This window comes from Magnolia sinica, chromosome 14 (genome assembly GCF_029962835.1).
Source record: "Magnolia sinica isolate HGM2019 chromosome 14, MsV1, whole genome shotgun sequence".
NCBI classification, from domain to species: domain Eukaryota; kingdom Viridiplantae; phylum Streptophyta; class Magnoliopsida; order Magnoliales; family Magnoliaceae; genus Magnolia; species Magnolia sinica.
In genome coordinates, this window is record NC_080586.1 from 25,744,760 (window position 1) to 25,767,251 (window position 22,492).

Sequence of the window (22,492 nt, forward strand, 5' to 3'; positions counted from 1 at the left end):
CATTTGATCAAATAAAGGTTGGATTACCATAATTGGAAGAAGATAATAGGTGATCATTCAAATAACAGTTACATTAATGATTGATCGTAACAGTTAACCTCCATACTTAAAAAACATAATGGGCTGTAATAGTCCCATATGGGCCCATATACTTCCTTCCCGACGGTTATGGACCGTCTTGTAATGGCCATTAAGCTTGCATTTATGATCACCATTGTCATTTTTGAATACTAGGTTGAGATAGCTCTATGAGAGGTTGCTTTTGGGTGACGCCATCACTATTTGTTCTAGCTGTAAGGCCAACTCACCACACTGTCAGCCGCTAGTGGCTAAAACAGCTAAGCTCCTATTGGGAATCTACTTTGTTCATTAGGTATCAGTTCGACCCAAAACTCAGGTGGGCCACACCACAAGGAACAATGGGGAGAGAATTCTAACTATAGGTTTGAACGATGGGGAGAGAATTCTAACTATAGGTTTGTGTGTGCAGCCACCATAGTGTGTATATTCAATCGAAGCTGGTAATGTGTCGCGTATTAATAATAGGCAATCCGAGCATCACATTGATCCAAAACACAGGTGGACTGCACTGCATGATTTGGGAAGTTTTTAGGCATCATTTTTATTGTTTTCCATGTTGTGGCTCGCTTGAGTTTTAAATCATGCTGCTTCCGGGATGTGCTTTCACATGAAAGGGCAAACCTGATGGACGGAGTGGATGTCACACGCACCCATGATGGCCGCACAGAACAGGTGTTTTACCCCCTGCCAGCAACATGGGATTGTAGAGAATTTTGGTCCCCCACATATACATTAAAAATGAATACTCACATTTCTAAGAGGCCAGTGAATCTGGTTAATATAACACATTTTATCTCAAATTTATACTCTTTGTTTAAAGCCTTTCACTTTAAGTCATTCTCTATGTTAGAGTGAATGGGTGTATCTATTGAGTAGATCTTAGATTACCATAATTTTTAATTTTTAAAAATATTATAAATAAAAAAGAGAACAAGAAAATTTCTTATTCCAATTTTAATAAAAACATGGTATTAGGGCATACTATGTTGAACTAACCGCGGCGATTTTTAGGATCTTTACCAGCATCAATCTAGGGTATAAAACAATTTAAATGTGCATCTTGATCGGCCATTGTCTTGGTTGTTGAACACTCCGAAAAGGGTAGTTATACCTCGATCTTTTGCTTCCTGCACACTCACACTTATATGCTCTCTAATGAGGAGAAAGTGTGCATGCAATCGTGTGTGGAATTACGGACCGACTACATTATATATAATTGGATTGCCTGCGGAAATAGTACACCTATCGTAGAACTCTTCCTCTCGCCCACATCTCCCCAATCCCATTTCAAGGAGAGAAGCCATGCCCCAATACTACTTTATGGTGAGTTGTATATTATACTTCATGTGTATAAAAAACTATATACATCCATCAATAATGTGGGTCCCACCTTGATGTTCATGCAATTGATCCAAATCGATCATTGTATTAGAAGATAGAATTATGTCATACATAGCCCACAATTCTAACATTCTCCTACTTTGGGCATTCATGGCATTCATCAATATGCGATGTATTATTCGGTACTTCCTTAATGAGATTCAGACTTTACTAGATATTTTAATGGATCCTGTGAACTACCATGGACTATTCAATCCATTAGAACTACTGACATTGAACCACGATAGTCATCACCTCATTTGTCGAGGTGGGAACAGGCACGATCACAAATACCAATACTCCTAATGACATGGATACCGAAAAGAGTGTGTAACATAAAAATCTCATGCCAGGTATATCTTGCATGCAGACTTTCGAGCAGTCCAATCTCTCTATTAAGAGATGATTCAACCTCAATCATAGCCAAACCTAACTGTTCATTTCACCTTATGCATGCACAGTGAGTATACCTTAATGAACCAAAAATTAAACTTGAATAGTTAGTTAAATCTTAATACATTGGAATAAATGTGTTGAGACTCAAATATTGCATAATTTTTTCCATTTATATCTTAGTTTTATGAACATGAATCAACTTAATGTTCTATTTTACTCATGTTTGTATTGCAAGGTGAATTTAAGAGCTTGGATTGAAAAGGGTGCTAAAAGCATGAATTTAATGCTTAAGAATCACTAAGGCAAGGGATAGATCTTAAGAGACCAAGATTAAAGAATTCACATGCCAAATATCCAAGAAAACTAATTGAGGAATGAAGAGAATTGAAGACTTCAGAGTTTCAAAATACGCTTTTTCAGGATGATTTTAAGATTCCTAAAAAGTTATATCTCTCTCTTTTCGTAGAGAATCAAAGATTTGAAGTGAAGAAAAGGAATCCTAAAATCATCATGAAAAAACGTATTCTGAAACTATGAAGTCTTTTTGAAAAACTGCGTAGAGTGAAGTGTATTTTATAAAACTGCATAAATTTGAGGCGGTTTCTAGAGTTTTCCAACTAGGTGCGAAAGTTGGAGTTCCTCACTTATAAATAAGGCTTCCTAGGGCATTCCTAGGCATCATTCAAAGTATTCAAGAGTAAGATTTAGGGTTTTTAGAGAGTTTTCAATTTTATTAAAGTTTTATAAATTATGTTTTTCTTTTAGATCTTTTCTATTTGCATTTATTTCTTTCTTGTTGCTTTTCTATCTTGCAATTTAATTATGTTTTTCTAAGTTCCCTCTAGCCCAAACTAAAAGAGAAGCACATTGGTTTAATGTTTTCATAGTTATAATGATTGATTGTTTTAATGATGAAAAGAATGGTGAATGCATGTTATCAGTTGTTTAGATCTAGTTTTTTATTCTCATGTGAGATTCATATGTTTTTATCATATGAGATCCATATTGATCGATAGACTTACCCTGAATCAACTAGATTTTCTAGATAGAAGAAGTTCTTAACTTGTTACATTTCTTTGATATTGATTATCTTATAGATATGAATTCTTAAAATCACTGGCGCTTGAGAATATATATCAATGGTGCAAGTCCATGATTTTCTAATCTTTTATATCATTTATTAAAAATATTTAAATTGTTTTATTTTTCGATTAGGCCAACCATAATGCTCGGATCTTAGTTGTGTTATTCAAGTCATTATGATTTTTAAACATTAACTTATGTGTGGAACTTTGAAGCTTGGGTGTTGTTTTAATTTAGTTGAATTACATCCATTCAAAACTCCCAAAATCAAATCATCAGTTTAGTTTTTATTACTTAGTTTATTTTGCATTTGATTTTTTCCTTCTCGCAATTCATCTCCCTATAAGATCGACCCTGTATTCATGGGATATTACTTACGAACCTCTTGTAACTCCCCGAACTTTTTGATACTCGAGCATCAAAAGTTCTTGATCATTACCAAGAAATTTAACGTAATACAATACCAATCCAACTATCCTAGCCTTACATCCTTTCCCTGACACAAACCTAACCGTTATGAATGATTTCCATTCATAGATCAAGCCATCTGACTGTTGATTTTAAGATAAGACTCCTCATCACGTATTTTGATATAAGTACTTTCCCATGAAGGACATGACGAATAACTCTCTATTCATAATGATTTAGATATACATTCTTTTATAAAAATTATTTAGAAACGTGACTATGACCATGTAGAACCATTAGATTTCACAAAACTTTTAGATCAACAATAATTACGAAAATACCACTAACTTAGGTCCTTGAATTCTAGATCACATAGTTCCCACAATCCAGTGGGTGTGAAATCTTATACCGTGACTATAAATCCAAAATTAACTTTACATGTCAAATTCAATCATTAGATCATTATAAGAATGACCCAATGGATAGATCAGTCATTAAACGTTGGTTTTGGGCCCACTTGATCTTTGGATATGCTCCATTTTTGGGCTCAACCCCTTAAATTAGATGGATAAATGAATGGTTGGTGTGGATCTCACAAAAACACCATGATAGACCCCACCTAGAGTAAAGTGCATACACGACATGCATATGGTCGCACCACACCGAAAGGGGAGCACTATCAAACTAGGTTTAACCTGTGCTCTCTATGAAAAGAGAGAGATAAATCTCTTTAGCGGCTTCTTGCTGTAGAAGCTTCGAATAGGGACCTGCGGACGGTCCTGATGGGCTAGTAATCTCGGCTCAAACGTCCGATCTGGATCGTCCATTAGCCTCCAATGGGTCGTTTGATCAAGACCTAGTGAACAATCTCCCTATGGAAATTACGTTGAAAGAATAAAGAAGACGGTTTTGAATTAGTTTTATACTTCCGCTGCGAACTGTGAGTTCCCATTGAGAGGCCATTGAATTATTCTTTTTTACTTTGATGAAATATAATCAATACAGTTGATTTTATGCTTGTGAATGTTACCTTCATGAATATAACTGGATGTGATCCAAACGAAAAAAAATATGGTGTGATTTTTAAAGCATCCAAGTTTCACATTATTAACACACAGTTTCCTCGGGCACGAGTACAAACTCTGGCCATGAAAATTCGGAATGTTACACCTTTGCACTTGGAGGCAACCAAGTTTTTGACGCCATTACCGGGGATCGAACCCGGGTCACCCACGTGACAGGCGGGAATACTCACCACTATACTACAACAAAAAACTTGGTTGCTTGCCTTCAAGTGCAGAGGTTCGTAAGTAATATCCTGTAAATATAGGGTCGATCCCACAAGGAGATGAATTGCGAGGAGGAAAAAATCAAATGCAAAACAAAGTAAGTAACAAAAACTAAACTAATGATTTGATTTTGAGAGTTTTGAATGGATGTAATTCAACTGAATTAAAATAGCACCCAAGCTTTAAAGTTCCACATATAGATTAATGTTCCAAAATCATGATGACATAGATGACACAACTAGGATCCAACCACTGTAGTTGACCTAATCGAAAATTAAAACAATTTAAACATTTTTAATAAATGATATAAAAGATTAGAAAATCATGGATTTGCACCATTGATATATATTCTCAAGCACCAGTGATTTTAAGAATTCATATCTATAAGATAATAAATATCAAAGAAATGTAATAGGTTGAAAACCTCTCCTAACTAGAAAATCTAATTGATTCAGGGTAAGTCTATCTATCAATATGGATCTCATATGATGGAAACATATGGATCATATGTCAGACCCATGCCCTAGTGTCCATTCCGTTCCTTAAGATCATGCGGTCCTCTCGGTCAAATTTTGGCGACCTACGACTCATAGATTACATTTAGGCGCGACCTTAAGTCGTATCCTGTAAACTCGAGTCGACCCAGCTCGACACCTGTGCCATTACAAACGTGTTGTCGCCGCGGTTCCAATGCCGCGTCTCGTGCGCCAATCCGACGTCTAGATCATGAGATGTGGCCCGTGCACGATTATGGTGTCACGCCCCAAACCCAAAAATCGGATTCACAGGAATCACGATCGCCGAGTCCGGTGCCGACAGCCTCCGTAGTACCCCATTCTCGGCTCCTAACGTCCATACGCCAGATTCCGATCTTGGGATCCTACAAGGAGGATTTTTTTTTGTACATTTAACTCATAATAAGCATAACCACAAGATTACCCAATTCACAAAGGCAACATCATCATCATATATCCACTAATATAATCATTTGAGTACAATGCTGAAAGGGAAATACATAAATCGAAATCAAAGCTCCAGAAGACAACTGCACGCTCCAAGCTCAACGTTGCTGCAACCTAATAACACCTGCACGCATCTATCGTGCATAAGCTTATAGAAAGCTTAGAGGGTGGTGAAAGTGTGTGCACAAGGTAAGTGCCAAGTAAGCAATATCAGAGTAATTAGAGTAAGCGAAAATACTATAAACCCATAATGATACAATATCAGAAACACTAGCAAGATCATAGATCATATGAAATCAGAGTAAGCAGAATTATACTAGTATGCCCATGAGTCATACGATATCAGAGTACACAATTCAGATCAGCCATATAAATGATGAGTCAAAGATAGCCAAATATCAAATACCGAGGGTACAAAGCAAGATGTAAATCCTGCTAAGTCCGTCTAGGCCATATAATATGCAAAAGCATAGTAACCCAAAATGTTAAGTACTGCGAATGCAATGTAATATACGGTACGAATATAATGACCATGCTGGAGTGTGAAGTCGGGATGATAGTACGTAGTGTCACAGACTACGGGGTCCACCACAAAGGAATTCTATCCAAACCAGTCCCATACCTAAATTTGGATAGTCAGACTCATTGTGGTAAACTCCAAATCTCAGGTTAGTCGCGCGCCCAACCGAAATCCTGGTCATGCGAAGGTACACGTAATAAATAGTTACGCACCACCAGTCTGAGTGGATAGTGAAGGAATGAATGAATGAATATGCAAGTCCTGCTCAATAAGTCCACATATCAGTACGGTTACTCTCTGGGATCATCACCGGGGTCTATTATACTCCAAACCAGATTGTCGCCCCATCGCGCGCAATAAGGTGAGTGGAAGAGACCTCACTATCCGCCTGCCAATATCGGGCCTGGCTCGTCGATAGCGGACACATTCCCTGAGCTGGTCAGACTCAGCCTAGCATTGCCCCCTCCTCTCGGGCAGGTAAGGCCGCACCCCCTTCCAACCGACCACGACATAGTGGGAGACGCGGCCTAATGGTATACAGCCCTCATGCGCTCATGCATCCACTCGGTCTAGACGTTGGAGCAACCTCTGGAACCAAGAGGGTTTAGGGACTTTCACCCAGGGATATCTATAGCACCCCATGTAGAACAGATTTCCGGTGTCCCATCTGGCCATCCACGAAATACCTGTGGAGGCTACGACCCTGATGTCGCTAGGGTGTACAGTGATCACAATGCAAGATGCATGAGTCATACAATCCAATCATGCACCACTCCTATGCATACCATGCACTCAGGTGAGACAATCTCTGCCTATCAAGGAATCTCACAACAACCTACACAATGACATATGCAATGGTCAACCACATCTCATAACAAACATACAGATGATGCGTATAGACATGTATCATGATGCTATACTGTCACATACTCCTAATCAGTATCAATAACCGGCATCGACAATCGACCTCTACAATGTGGACATTTAACTGACATTGCCCCCAAGGAATGGCCTACATAGAGCCTAATATATAGTGGACCCATGGCCTCTCACAAGGGTTAAATATACAACACCATGGGCCTCACTCAAGAGCCACATATACACAACAGGTGGGCCCTGCTCATGGGCTTCAAATACATGACATGTGAGCCCTACACATAGGTCACGAATACATCAAATGCGTCATACATCCTGGGCTTAATACATATCACAATGGCCTTGCCCATAGGCCACGAACACACCACAATGGGCCTTGCCCATGGCCATGAATACATCACACTAGGCCTCAACTACGGTTCGCATATACATCATAAAGGTCTCGACAATCGGAATACAATCGGGGTCGGACTATACAATCGACCTCGACAATCGGAATCGGCTTTGATACTCGGCCTCAACAATCGGGATCGATCGAAAATCAGAATCGGTAAATCGGTCACGATAATTAGCTTCGATCGCTAATCAGAATCGGCAAATCGGTCACAACAATCGGATAGATCGATAATCAGAATCGGTAAATCGGTCACGATAACCGGGATCGATCGATAATTAAAGTCGGCAAATCGGTCACGACAATCGGATTGATCGATAATCAGAATCGACAAATCGGTCATGACAATCGGATCAATCGATCGATAATCAGCATCGGTAAATCAGTCACGACAATCGGATCAATCGATAATCAGAATCGGCAAATCGGTCACAACAATCGGATATATCGATAATCAGAATCGGTAAATCGGTCACGACAATCGGATCGGTCGATAATCAGAATCGGTAAATCGGTCACGACAATCGGGATCGATCGATAATCAGAATCGGTAAATCGGTTATGTCGGTCGGAATCGGCAATCGGTCATGACAATCGGATCAATCGACAATCAGAATCGGCAAATCGGTCATGACAATCCGGTCGGTCGATAATTAGAATCGGTAAATCAGTCACGACAATCGAGATCGATAGATAATCAGAGTCGGTAAATCGGTTATGTCGGTCGGAATCGGCAATCGGTCATGACAATCGGATCAATCGATAATCAGAATCGACAGATCGGTCATGTTAATTAGAGTCGGTAATCGATCACGACAATCGGAATCAATTAATAATCAGAATCGACAAATCGGTCACGTCAATCGAAATAAGCAATCGGTCATGATAAACGGCCTCGATAACTGGCATCGGTAATCAGTAGATAAACAAAGCGAGGTCCATAAATGATCAGCCGATCAACCATAGTATAAAGATCGACACTCAACCGTGGTTATATCAAATCGATAGCATGGAGTCATCCGTCTATGGTGAATGGGGCCCACTGATTAGGGTTAACCCACTAAGAGAATGATGAGAATGGACCTAACAAAACCTAAGGCAATGTCACAACGTGGACATCCAACCATCATTGCTCAGCAATGTGGACATCTAACCAACATTGCTCCCAAGGAGTGGCCCACATATAGCCATACGCATAGTGGCCCTTGGCCTTACGTACAATCACGATGGGCCTCATTTACGTCACATAGGCCTCGTCATATGGGCCAACATACATTTCATCGGGCCTCGAATACACAACAGGTAGACCTCGCACCTGGGCCTCAAATATATCATAACGGGCCTCGCACCTGGGCCTCATATGTTAAGTGGGCCACCTCACATGGGCCGCATTATATGGGTTACACCATCGGCTTCATGTATATCAAATAGATCGCATCGGTGGGCCTCATATATATCAAGTCCGGCCCGCCCTTATGTATTTTAAGACCCGACCTATTCATAAGATAACATAGGGATAAATGGAGTGAAAACAATATCAACTTAATTGGAAACTACCATGGCCCTTAAAAGTTTGAACGGTGGATGTCATTGTTTACTATTTAAATGGTGGGGTCCACTCGAACCTTAGATCTGACTCACCACTATCTTCCCATGCTGTAAAATGATCTCACAATTGGTTGGACGGCATGGATACAACACTTACATTATGGTGGGCCCCACCGTTCAAATAGTAGGCAGTGTCGATATACATTAATGTTGGGCCTGCTGCCAATAAAGGAGCAGCTAGATGGCTGTTGCACCACAACTGGCTGCACTAGGAGGGCAAAGGTGGGTCCCACGTAGGGCCCACCACCGTATACATATTATAAAATATATAATATGAAATATATATAGTATATAATATATAATGTATACTATAATATATATATAGTGGTGGGACCCACAAAACTCGCTGTCGCCGGATGACAGTGGGCCCCACCAATGAAACAGATGGACGGCGTGCCAAAACACATACATCATGTGGGGCCTACAGCCCACAGACGTTCAAAGAGAGAGAAAGAGAGAGATAGAGAGAGAGAGAGAGCAGCACGTGGCTGCCTCTCCTCTTGTCTTTTCCTTTTTCTTTTCCTTATTTTTTTTTCTTCTCTGACACAACCAGAGGGTTCCATGCAGGGCCCACCATATTTATAGGAAGAGCTACAGCGTGCTCGTCAAGCTGTGTGGGCCCCACCGTTGATGTTTGCCAAACATCTGACCCATCGGTCAGATGCACCATTCCAGCGTGGGCCTAGGTCTCAAAATCAAGTCAGTCCGTGACTTGTGTGGGCCACACCAGATGCAACAGTTAAGAGGCTACCCTCCATTGAAAAGTTCATAATCATTATCAGGTCCACCGAGATGGGGTTTACAAATCCAGCCCACCCATTGCGGTTGTCCCACTTGAATAAAGGGTCAAGACCAAGTTTCAGCCGTATCCAAATTTCAGGTAGGCCCCCACCAGGTGTTTTTATATGTTTTAGGCTTGTCTTCACATGATTTTAGATTCTGTGGCCCACCTGAGTTCCGTATACGGCTGATTTTTGGGTTATCTCATAATTTAAAGGGGACGTGCCAAATGCACGGTGTTGATGTACGAAACGCATCACAGTGGGGCCCATAGCTGGGGCCGTAAGGCCCAGCCTGTTCTTCACGCCAGCGCAGCAGTGCCTGCGTACGCTGTAGACAGTAGCGGCACCTGCTGCAGCAGCCTCCCTTTCCCTTTATTTATTTATTTATTTATTTTTTTGTTTTCTTAAGGTTTTTCACCTTCGGGACCCACGTTAGGAAAATCCGTCCCAGCTGTTGGATCCCATGGATCAAGACAGACCCATCAAGCCCAAAATTCATGGTATTTTGATGTATAGGAACATCAGATTAGTTTTTTAACGGTAAAACTACTGTTTTCCCTATGGCATGGCCCGCCTGATAATCGGATTGGCCTCATATTTTGGCTCAACGTCTAAATTGAGCTAGGAACGGAATGTACAGCGTGGATTGAACCGATGCATCAAGGTGGGGCCTACATGAGGGGTCCACCCAAAATTTTTAAACAAACAGATATCTTTGCTTTGACGGACAGGACAACAGACTGTCCGCTCACCCTTCACTGAAGTCCAACGTCTACGGACGCTGGACGGGTTTTGGATACTACATATATCTAGGTGGGCCTTACTCAGGTGGGCCACCAAATGTATGGGATGGTGTGGATGAGACATACATCAAGGTGGGGTCCATCCGAGTGGGCCACACGGCCACACCATTACAAAGAAATAAGGAAAGAGAGAGAGGGAGAAAGAAGAACCCACCTCAAGGCTCTAGATCTCCTTCTCCTTCCACCTTCGGTCTTCTCAGCTTCAAGGGAGGGATTTTAACAGTGGAGATGGGGTTTGGAGGGTTGGATTAGGAGGGGCGAAAGCTTGAAGTTGTTGAATTTGGGAGCTTTCATGGCCGGTTGAAAATTGCAAGGAATAGAAAATGGAGAAGGAGAGAGAGGGATAAGAGAGAGATATGTAATGATGGCTTTGTAAGGCCATCATTAATTGTAAGGAGGCATGCCATAATGAGATGTAAGACAATAAATGCTTGACTAAAAAGCAATGATGACTTTGGGTGATGTCACCCCATTTGAGAATGGTGTCATATGATAAGTGGGTCCCGCAACATGCGGTCCATGACCTTTATAGTGCGTGGGCCATAACTCATGATCTAGACGTCGGATTGGCGCACGAGACGCGTCGTCGGAATCACGGCGACGACGCGGTCACAATGGCGTAGGTTTAGGGCTAAATCGCTTTGGGTTTACAGGATGAAACTCAAGGTCGTGTGCAAATAAAATTTAAGGGTCGCAAGTCGCTGAGATTTGACCAGAAGGACCGCGGGATCATACGAAATGAAATGGACACTAGAACATGGGCTTGACATATGGACATGGACTGTACAAGGTGGGACCCACCTAACCTATGACACATTTCCCTAGGTCATTATAAGGATAACCTCACCCTACCCTAGCCACCCTAGTCCTTAGCCCATAATTATTTTTTTCTTCCCCATGAGAGCATACCTTACAGCTATCATCATTACCTTATAACAATCATCTCTCTCTCTCTATCTTTTTTTTTTTGTGTTGATAATATGTATGGCTCACCTAGTGGTGTATGTACCTTACCCAAACAGTCCAACAATGGGACATCCATTGTCCAGCATATCAGCCCATGTTGCTACCCATTTCTGGGCTTATGTGGTCAGTTAGTTACACAGGCTTGGATGGGGAAGAAATACAACTATTAGCTTGATTTTCTTACTCAGTGGGCCATCATATGAACCCCACTTTGATGTATGTACTTCATCTATTCCAGTCCAGCAAATGGACTGTATTGCTAGACATTGAAGGCTTACATGGTTGGCTGGTCTTGTAGAACCGTCTGAATGGGGAGATGACCCCTATCTCTATTTGATAGGAGAGGGATAGCCCACAGGTGTGGACCCACCTGATGCATGCGTTGTGTCCACGTCATCCATCCCTAGCTAGAAGTGGGCCCACCTTAATGACGCCTTCCATCCAGACCGTCCATCCGCTAGACGTCTAGGACATCTGGATGAAGTGAAAATACAAGTATCAGCTTCATCCAAAGTTGGTGGGTCCCACACATGTGGACCCACCTTAATGTATGTGTTTATATCTGGGTCGTCCATCTACTAGATGGCCAGCAGCTACAGCTGCTACTTTGACATTAGCAAGTTCTGCTGACCCATCATGAGGTATATGTTATATCCCAAACGTGTGGAGGTGGGGCCCACCTTGATGTATGCATTCTATATTCACACCGTCCATCTGGACGATGCTGTGTAGGGCCTACCGTGATGTATCTGTTAGCCACGCCGTCTATTCATTTGGCAGCTATGTCGGGCCCACCCCACACGTATTGCATGTGTGGGATGGGACCCACCTTGATGTATGTATTCTATATCAGCACCGTTCATCTGGACAGTGCCATGTGAGGCTAAATATGATGTATGGGTCTTATCTACACCGTCCAGATTACTGGACGGTGGGACCCACCTCTGATGAATGTGTTTTCAGCGACCCCGTCCATCTGATTTCCAAACGGGTGGGGTCCACCTTGTGATGTATTGTATATTCACACCGTCCATCCACATGGTCCCCACGTGATGTACATGTTTGATCCAAGCTGTCCATCTAGTGGGCCCCATTTGGAACGTGCAGGGCCCACCTTAATGTGATGAATATGTGGCCCATGTATGAGGCCCGACATGATGTTTATGAGGCCCATATACAAGGCCCAATAGATGTGTTTGAGGCCCTTATGTGAGGCCCAGTATGATGTATGTGTGGCCCTTATGTGACGTATATGCGGCCCATTTGGTAAGGCCCGATGTGATGTATGAGGCCCATTTGGTAAGGCCCAAAGTGATGTATGTGAGGCCCATAAGTGAGGCCCATATGATGCATATATATAGCCCATGAGTGAGGCCCATCGTGGTGTATATTAGGCTTTTGTGTGAGGCCCATTATGTTGTGTATGAGAGCCTCGTGTGAGGCCATGGGCCCACTATATGTTAGGCATTATAAGGGTCACTCCTTGGAGAGTAATGTTAGTTAAATGTCTATATTAATGGGCAATGATGGTTAAATGTCCACATTGTGACCTTCACTTAGGTCTTGTTAGGCCCATTCTCATCATTCTCTAAGTGGGTTAACCCAAATCATTGGGCCCCATTGATGTTTGCATGGTCCATCTATTTGTATTGGGATAACTCAAGATGTTGGGCCCCCAATTGGTTGCTTGTAGGACTATTTCTTTTAATCTTAGAGTCCATCTAAGGCTCATTTGCGTCCCCTAGGGTATCTAGCGGGCTATATAACAGTATGGAGAAGGAACCATTTTCTGGATTCTTAGGTTTTTAAGTAGGCCATTTAGGCCCAACCTTGATATGAGGAGAGTTCATCATCGTTGTAGATGGGTGGATCCGTGTTATCGGATTTAGTATATCAACAACTGAGGGCCGATCATTATATTATGGTTTAGATCGTCGGTTCATTTATGGACCCCGCCTTGCATATAGGCCGGTTATCGATACCGATTATCAGTATGTGATAGCATAACATCATGATACATGCTCATACGCATCATCTGCATATTTGTTATGAGATGTGGTTGACAATTGCATATGCCATAGGGCAAGTTATTTATGGGACTCCCTGATAGGCGGAGTAGTCCCACATGAGCGCAGGGTATGCGCAGGATTGATGCATGATTAGACTGTGTGACTCATGCATCTCGTATTGTGTGTTGTGATTATTGTACACCCTAACGACATCAGGGCCACAGCCTCCTCAGGCATATCGTGGATGGCAGGATTGGACATTGAAAATCTTCTCTTTACATGGGAAGCGAAGGATGCCCCTGGGTGAAACTCCTTAAACTTGACGGTACCAGAAGATACTCCATTGCTTAGACCGAGTGGATGCATGAGCGCATGAGAGCCGAATACCAGGAGGCTGTGTCTCCCACTGTGTCGTGGTTGGTTGGAAGGGAGTGTGGCCTTACTCGTTCGAGGTGAGAGGGCAATTGCTAGGCTGAGTATGACCAGCTCATAGATGGGTCCGCTATCAACGTGCCAAATAGATATTGGCTGACTATTGGTCAAGCAGATAATGAGATCTTTTCCACTTGCACGGTTGTGCGTCTAGTGTAGGGCAGCAATATGGTGTATAGTGTATTAGACCCCGGTGATTATCCAGAGAGAACTGTACTGATATATGATGCTCCAGAGATAAGATGGATTGATATGTGGATTGGTATGCTTGAGCTGCATCTTGCACATGACATTGATTATGTAGGCCTTGCATCGTATGGCCTTGGTGCGGCCGAGAGCATTTATGCCTTGCATCGCATAGCCTTGGTACGGCTGATAGCATTCATAGACTTACCAATATATTTCGCATAACTCTAATATTACATTTTGAGCACGCTTATATTACGCACATACTTTCACCACCCTCTAAGCTTTCTATAAGCTTATAGAAGATTGATGCGTGCATGTGACGTTAGACCATAGTTGAGCAGGAGCAAGAACGTGCCGCAGAGCTTCTGGAGTTTGTTATTATTATCATTGTATTTTTCTTTTTATGTGTTGTATCTTAAAATTTTTTATCATAATGGATTTTGTGGTGAAGTTCTGGTTATTGTTTGTGGGTTATGCCTTGGTTATGCTTATTATGAAATGAATTCATGATTAAAATCCTCCTTGTAAGATCCCATGATCGGAACATGGTATATGGGTATCAGGATCAGAGAATGAGGTACTACGGTAGCTATCGGCACCAGATTCGATGATTGAGAATTTTGTATGCCCGGTTTTCGAGTTTGGGGCGTGACATCTCACATAAGGATAAAAAACTAAACCTAACAACTGATATTATGCATTCACCATTCTTCTCACATTAAAACAATCAATCATCATAGTTATAAAAATATTAAACCAATGTGCTTCCCTTCTAGCTTGGGCTAGAGGGAACTTAAAAAAACATAATTAAATTGCAAAATAGAAAAGCAACAAGAAAGAAATAAATGTAAATAGAAAAAAATTTTAAAAAATAATTTATAAAACTTTAATAAAATTAAAAACTCTCTAAAAATCCTAAATCTTGCTTTTAAATGCTTTGAATGATGCCTAGGAATGCCTTGGGAAGCTCTATTTATAAGTGGAGAACTCCAATTTTCGCACCTAGTTGGAAAACTTTAGAAACCGTCTCAAATTTATGCAATTTGCTAAAATAGACTTCACTCTGCGTAATTTTTCAAAATAAACTTTAGAGTTTAAGAATACGCTTTTTCATGACGATTTCAGGATTTATTTTTCTTCACTTCAAATCTTTGATTCTCTTCATTCCTCAGTTTTCTTAGATCTTTGGCATATGAATTCTTCAATCTTAGTCTCCTAAGATCCATCGCTTGTCTTGGTGATTCTTGAGCATCAAATTTATACTTTTAGCACTCTTTTCAATCCAAGCTCTTCAATTCACTCTGCAACACAAACATGAGTAAAATAGAACATTAAGATGATTCATGTTCATAAAACCAAGGTATAAATTGAGAAAATTATGCAATATTGGAGTCTCAACAATATGCCACCTTAATGTATATACTCCCAATGACCTTGAGCACCATACGATGCAATTATTAGCTGTTCACAAACTCCTGACGATTATTGATCATCTTCCTTTCAAGGAACCATAGTGTCTACTCTTTTGTTCCCATCTTAATTTAGAGAAACGCAATACTGTAACATTCAACACTTAACTACACGATAGATGTTAAAAATTTTGTTCCAATACATAGTGTCATATATACTCGCATTGCACCATATCAAGATACAATAATCATGTCATGAAACAAAACTTGAAACTTGATCTCCCAATGATGAGGGATTCGATGTAGACCAAACTTATTCATCTTAATAATTCCACCCGATTAACATTATTGTACATGAGATTAATATCTGTAGCACATTTTCTTATTTAATTTATGTATCTCACAATTTTCTCCCATAAGGATAACTAAGGTGTTTGTAAGGTCAAATTAATTGTAGGCTCTTAAACTATCATAACGCTGAGACCAACTCTCATTGTTCTCTCACTAATAAAACGATTAAAGGGCAAATATGGTTTTAAGAGAGGACATAATATTGTGTATATTAAGATTCTCTAAAATTCAAGAAAAATATCTCATATGATTTATAGGTCAAACTTTTCTCATAAACTCTTGATTCAATGTCCTGAATATCATTATAGGTACAAATCACCTCAAAGTGATAACACTACTTGTCTGAACTAGAAACATTTATGCATATCACTTTTAGGGATTGAACTTATTTATGACTATCACTTTTATTCTTGTCTGTAAACAAGGTTTCCATCATTCTATACACAATTAGAGTATCGAGGCTTTAATTCAACATTTAAATTTTAAGAAAAATCAAATGAAGTGTTTTATTTTAAACAAATGTAATAGTAAATGCAAGATTTTTAAAAATTTAAATACAAACTAATTTATGTATTTAAAAGAAATACAAAATCATCAATCTTAATTATCCTATTAAAAAGACACTCACTGATTACATAGATCTTCACATCATTAGATCTCACATTCTTGAAGTGCCACTACATGAGATACAATATGTGAGTGAACGGCTCGGAATTGATCCACCTCATGACAAATGTGTATCAATTAAAACCTAAAAAAAACTATCAGATAATAAATTTTACATTTACTTTTGTTTCTATTCTTCTTTTTTCAAGCTTTATATATATGACATTGTTTCTTTAAATGACCCTCCTGAGCACAAAAGTAACAAGGTCTGACTATTTGATTTTGGTTTTTTGACTCTGCACTATTGTCTGCCACATTTCCTTTACCTTTACCTTTATTCTTATAATATCTCTTTCTTTTCTTTGAATTATTGCCATGAGAGGAGTATGCGAGATGAGCACATTTGGCCATTCTCACCTAAGTCTTTCTTCCTCTTGCATGTAGTGAGATATCAACTCACTTAATGTCTATTTTTCTTTGTAAGTGTTATAATTGACCTTGAAAGTATTTAAACTAAAAGAAAGAGAAATCAATACTAAGTAGACCACAAAGTCTTCTGGAATGTTTAACTGGAGTGTCCCTAACTTAGCCATGAGGTCGGCCATTTTTATGATGTGATCCTTAATTCTATCACAACTGTATTTCAGAGATACAAGTTCATTAAGAACTATTATAGTTTCTGCCTTTTCAAATTTAGTAAACCTCTTTTTAATTTATTCGATGAGTTCTTTCACGTTCTCCTTCTTAGATATACTTATATAAAAGGCTTAAGAATGAAATGTCTAATGATATTTATACTTAGCTTATTAATCCGTTCATATTTGTTATATTTAACAATATCATAGGCAGGACTAGATTCAATTGATTTTGGATGTTAATCCTCATTTAGAGGTAAGTCTAATTCTATATAATCAAGAATTATTTCTAATGCTTTTTTCCATTTTGAGAAGTTAGTGCCATTAAAGGTAAAGAGGCATTTAATTTATGAGAGAATAGATCCAATATTTATAACTGAAATAGCTCACATAAGAGAAAATACTGCATCAAACCTTAAGCATCAAATAAAATAAACTTATTATACTAAACTTGTTCAAATTAACGGAGCAATCGACTAGATTATCTAGAATGACGGACCTAATAATCAAATCCCCTTGTGTGAAACCTAGTGCAACATTAAGACTCATTCATTTGGATCAAGGTCACAACACATAAGCATTTTTCACAACATGAGGCTGGCTGCATATCAACATCCTTTATGTCCTTTATGTCTCCAAGTTTTACAAGACTGAGATTTTGCCTTTTGATTTTAGTCGCTATTCAGACATCAGGCTTGTTAAATTTTGGTGACAGGCACAAGACACCGGTCTGAATTTCTGTATTGAATTAGAATGTATATGAAGGGATCTTGACTCTTGCTCCGGTGATAGACTCTAAAGAGTTTCAACACCTGGTCAAGGGTTTGAGTATCCATAGGTCGTGAAATCCCACTATGGCGTGAGTGTGTGGTGGTGTGTGTGCGTCAATATATCAAAAAAAAAAAAAAAAAAATGTATATGAAGGGTTGATTTACTTGTTTGCCACTGGAATCTGACAACCTCCGATCGAGTTCGAAAATAATACCCAAGATTGATCCTTAGTTTCGCTCTGATACCACTTATTGAACTAACCATAACAATTCTCAAGATCTTTACTAGCATCAATGTAGGGTATAAAACAATTTGAATGTGTACCTTGATCGATCATTTTCTTGGTTATTAAAGACTCTGTAGAAGGTAGCTGCATGTCGGTCTTCTGTCTCCAACACACTCACGCCTATATATATGCTCTTTAATTGGGAGAAAACTTACATGTAATTGTATATGAAATTGGGAACCGACTGCACTATATATAATTGGATTGGCAGTGGGCAAGAGTCCACCCATCGTAGGACTCTTTCTATTGCCCACGTCTCCTCAATCCTGTTTTAGGGAGAAGCCATATCCCAATACAACTCTATGTTGAGTTGTCTATTATACTTCATGCGCATAAAAGACTACATATATCCATCAACAATGTGGGTCGTACTCTGATAGTCATGTAATTGATTCGGACCAATCATTACATTGCCAGATGAAATTATGCCATACATGACCCACAATTCCAGCCTACCAAACCCCAACTCTAACACTCCGGTGAGACAGTGGCCCCATTTGACAGTTTAATTGACGCAGCATTTGTACTGTGGCCCGTCCAGAATGGCCAACACTAAAAGAACGGCTGCAGTTAGTTGCATCTCAACGGCTGGATTGAGTTACACGTATGCTGTCAGCATACATCAGATAAGTGGCCACGATTTACTGATTTGCGCTGAACACTTACCATTCAAGTTCTTGCAGAGAACTAGGGAAATATATGGCATTGCAATGCTACCAATGCTAGTAATTTGCATTAACCATACTTAAAAAGGCAAATTTCATATCCAAATGAATACCATGGGCTCCACTTATCAAACTGAAAACCAGAATGGTTCTGTACGAAAGTAGACACTGATATTCTGCATGCTTTTACCAAACGAAACAACTACTGCGTGTTTCTACTTTTGGTGTTCCACACCTGCAGTTTGATCAAAGTGGTTAAGTACGTTTGGATTCTCAATGGAATTGTGATATTCATTTCCATAAATAGAAGATAAACCAACCATTTTAGTTCAAAATAATAACCGAATTGTGATTTATTGCATTACAAGTTAGATTTGAAACCTCCAAAATGGTAATTTCAGTGCTAGCCCCACATTGGTCATCCCTTCTTTATTGAAATTTGGTAATGCAATTCATTTCAATTAGGCATCCAAACACACCCTAACTCAATTCATTGTCTTCCTTCTACCCATGCATTTTAGCCACAAGAGACAATCCCCATGACAACAATAGAATGAATTCTGCATGTTACCTTAGTTACTGGCCTGGCCATGGGCCAGCTTTGGGCCCTTAAACTGACCCTTGGGCCAGGGCCAGGATTAAAATACAGCCCAGGTGTCAAGACCGCGACTGAGCCAAGGTCAATGATGAATGACCCATCTTACTCATTGGCTAAGTTAATCATCAAGTGGGCTAGTGTTATTCAAAGGAATAGATGTTCTGAAGACCCCCGCGCGGCAACGTACATGTATAATTAAAAAGCATTTTTAGATTTGGGATCATGTTTCTATATTTAAAAACACAGACTTCATTAATTTATTTATAAAAAAAAAGATATTATAAATAATGCCTTAGATTTAGACTATTTCAAACCTTTAATCATATTACTATTTTACTTGGCGTGTAGGGCCAGGGCTAGGACCAGCCCAGCCCATTGCCGCCCCTAACCTTAGCAACTGTCGATCTGTCGGTCGATTGTACCGCCTTGCATGTCTCTCTCTTTGTGGGCCATTCAGGGTTGCCCAGGTCACACCATGACAATGCAATGTTATCGTCTCGAGAATTCTGAGCTACAATGATTGGCGTGCAAATGGTTGGTAGCCGTTAATGGGTCCATCCATCTATAATTCTCGGTGGCCGTCATGATTGAGCTGTTTTGATGCCTTGCCATGAATAATCTGCATCGCAAGTTGTCCCGTTCACCATTGCATGAGACAACAATATCATCACACACATGCCATTGTCGTCTGAAATGGCCTGTGCATTGTCCTAGATTAGCAACTTCATGTGTTGGTTTCTGGTAACTTGGTAATGTAGCTCTCAAAAACAAAAGCGGCAGCTGCCACGTTACATTACCCATGACACGTCAGCATGCTCGCCTGAGAGCTGGACAAATGGGACGGCCCTTCGATGGTTGATCAACGTTGAAAGGCTGATAACAAGTGTTCCACCCATCCACCATTGATGTGCATTGCTCCCTTACAAAACCAACATCACATGGTTATACTCTCAACAACTTGAATAGAAATGGTTAAATCAAATGAGAAATGTATGAACTCTTTCTATGTTTGAACATATACCAAGTTTGGAAATTGGGTTTGTTTGTATGTTCATGGCTCCCTTGAGATTCTTACTATGCTATTATTTAGACATAGATTAGGAAAGATTAATTCGATAAATCGTTTTACTTGAGGAAATCTCCTTTGTTTGGCTCATTGATTTTGAAGTGGGCCTTGAGCTTATGCTAGTAAAGATCAAAATTGTCCTTGATCACTGCCATAGATGAAAAAATTGAAAATGATCTACATCACAGATATACACTATAGTAGCTTGCTCAGATAAGGATGAATGTGCTATGATGCCATTCTGAGGGAAATCTATGAGTTCGCATATGATCAAGGTGTCCAAGTTCAACAGGGAAAATTGGATGGTTCAGATCTGCTATCAAAATTTGAGATAGGAGGTCTCAACCACAAGAGGAAAGAGAATAAATACTTCACACACTCTATTGGAGATACTGAATGTAGGGCATAAATGAGTGGGACCCACGGATATCTGAGCTACCTGACCCGAATCAAACAGGTTGGGATCCAATTATTTCACTGTTAAATTTTTTTTTTTTTTTTTTTAAAGTCCAGTTGGGTTCGGGCCCACCAACTTGGACCAGGTAGAAAACTGGGATGGCAGGTCTGGTCTAGTCCATTTCCTTTGTCAGGTTTTTTTTTTGGCTTTTGTTGACTTTAGAAAAAGAACCTTATGTCAATCTTGTGATAGACTGTCACCGGTTTCCACAATGGCTGTTATGACTGTTAAAGCTTATAATGAAAAAAAATTCCACTATTATCATCACATAATCATTTTTAATTCCTTATTTAAAATACATGACACATGCGCATAAGATCCAAATCATACGCCGGACGAGTCCAACTACATAGATGCCTTTATTTAACCTATATCTGATTTAAAATCAGTAGGAGACATTACTTCACATACACCAGGAGTATGGATTAGTTGAGCTCCGCAGCGCACATGCATGAGTATGAGGCAGCTCATGTATACACAGTCATGTGTGACAGTATGGCGCATAGCTACAAGATTCATTCAATCCATCGAGTGGGCCACTAGATACATGCCTAGCCCATGAATTAGGTCAGATTACTAATCAAGTCAGCCATTTTATGGAACAAAAGTAAGCTGAAGAAAACTTTGAAGTTTTTAAGCCTTTAACATCTTTGCCTACCTGATGAGTAACCTGCTAGAAATTTGGGTAAGTTTTCGAGTTAGGATGCATGGATATTTTATAAGTCGTGCCACGTTGCACTCCGAGAGTCACATGGGCGGAGCTTTCGTGGGATCCACTTTGGCCATGCCTTATGACAAAAAAAAATAATAATAAAAATTAAAAAAATAATAATAATAAATAAAATAAAATAAAAAATGATAGTGATTGAAAACTCAGGTAGGTTGCACCGCAGGAAAGAGTTGGTTAGGCACCCTTCAGTTTTGAGTAGGGGTATCGTGGTGTTTATGTGTCATCCAATCCACTAATTTGATGTGCCTTATGTCGATCGAGTACCTTCAATCTGTTGTTAGAATAGAGTTTTTGATTCGTTCAATAGGGTTTCATTTCGATAAAATATTCCTTGAATTTCATGTTTATTCTTTGGGCCTTTTTAGATGTTGTCAATTCAATCGGCAATCTTATTGATTTGATCGATGGTGTGTTGATTATAATAGATTTAATCAACAGTTTGCACAATTTCTGCATAAGTCCATATTTGTTTCTAATTATGTACGGAAATGTATATAAATGCTTGTAATATGTGATTAGGGTGAAGATACGGGGGCATAATGCAAAGAGAGGGTTTTGAAGGGGGATCTAAAGTTTTCCATATGTAAGTTGTTCCATCTCTTGTAACTCTTGTAACTTTCTTATTATGGTGAGTTATTTATCGTCGTGTGCTATGGTTTTTCTCATAAGAATTTTTCACGTAAAATTCATATGTTCTCTATGATTGTTTGGATTGTTTCGCTTCTCTATTACTTGCTTGA

General features: G+C 39.7%; 1 long non-coding RNA gene across 1 annotated transcript; it reads right to left on the bottom strand.

Moving 5' to 3' along the window:
- Positions 1-15,181: 15,181 nt before the first annotated feature.
- On the bottom strand, positions 15,182-18,521 carry LOC131225331 (uncharacterized). The gene is made up of 2 exons (XR_009161305.1): positions 18,275-18,521; positions 15,182-15,479 (listed from the first exon to the last, which is right to left on the bottom strand). It is a non-coding gene; the product is annotated as an uncharacterized LOC131225331 (long non-coding RNA).
- Positions 18,522-22,492: the final 3,971 nt, after the last annotated feature.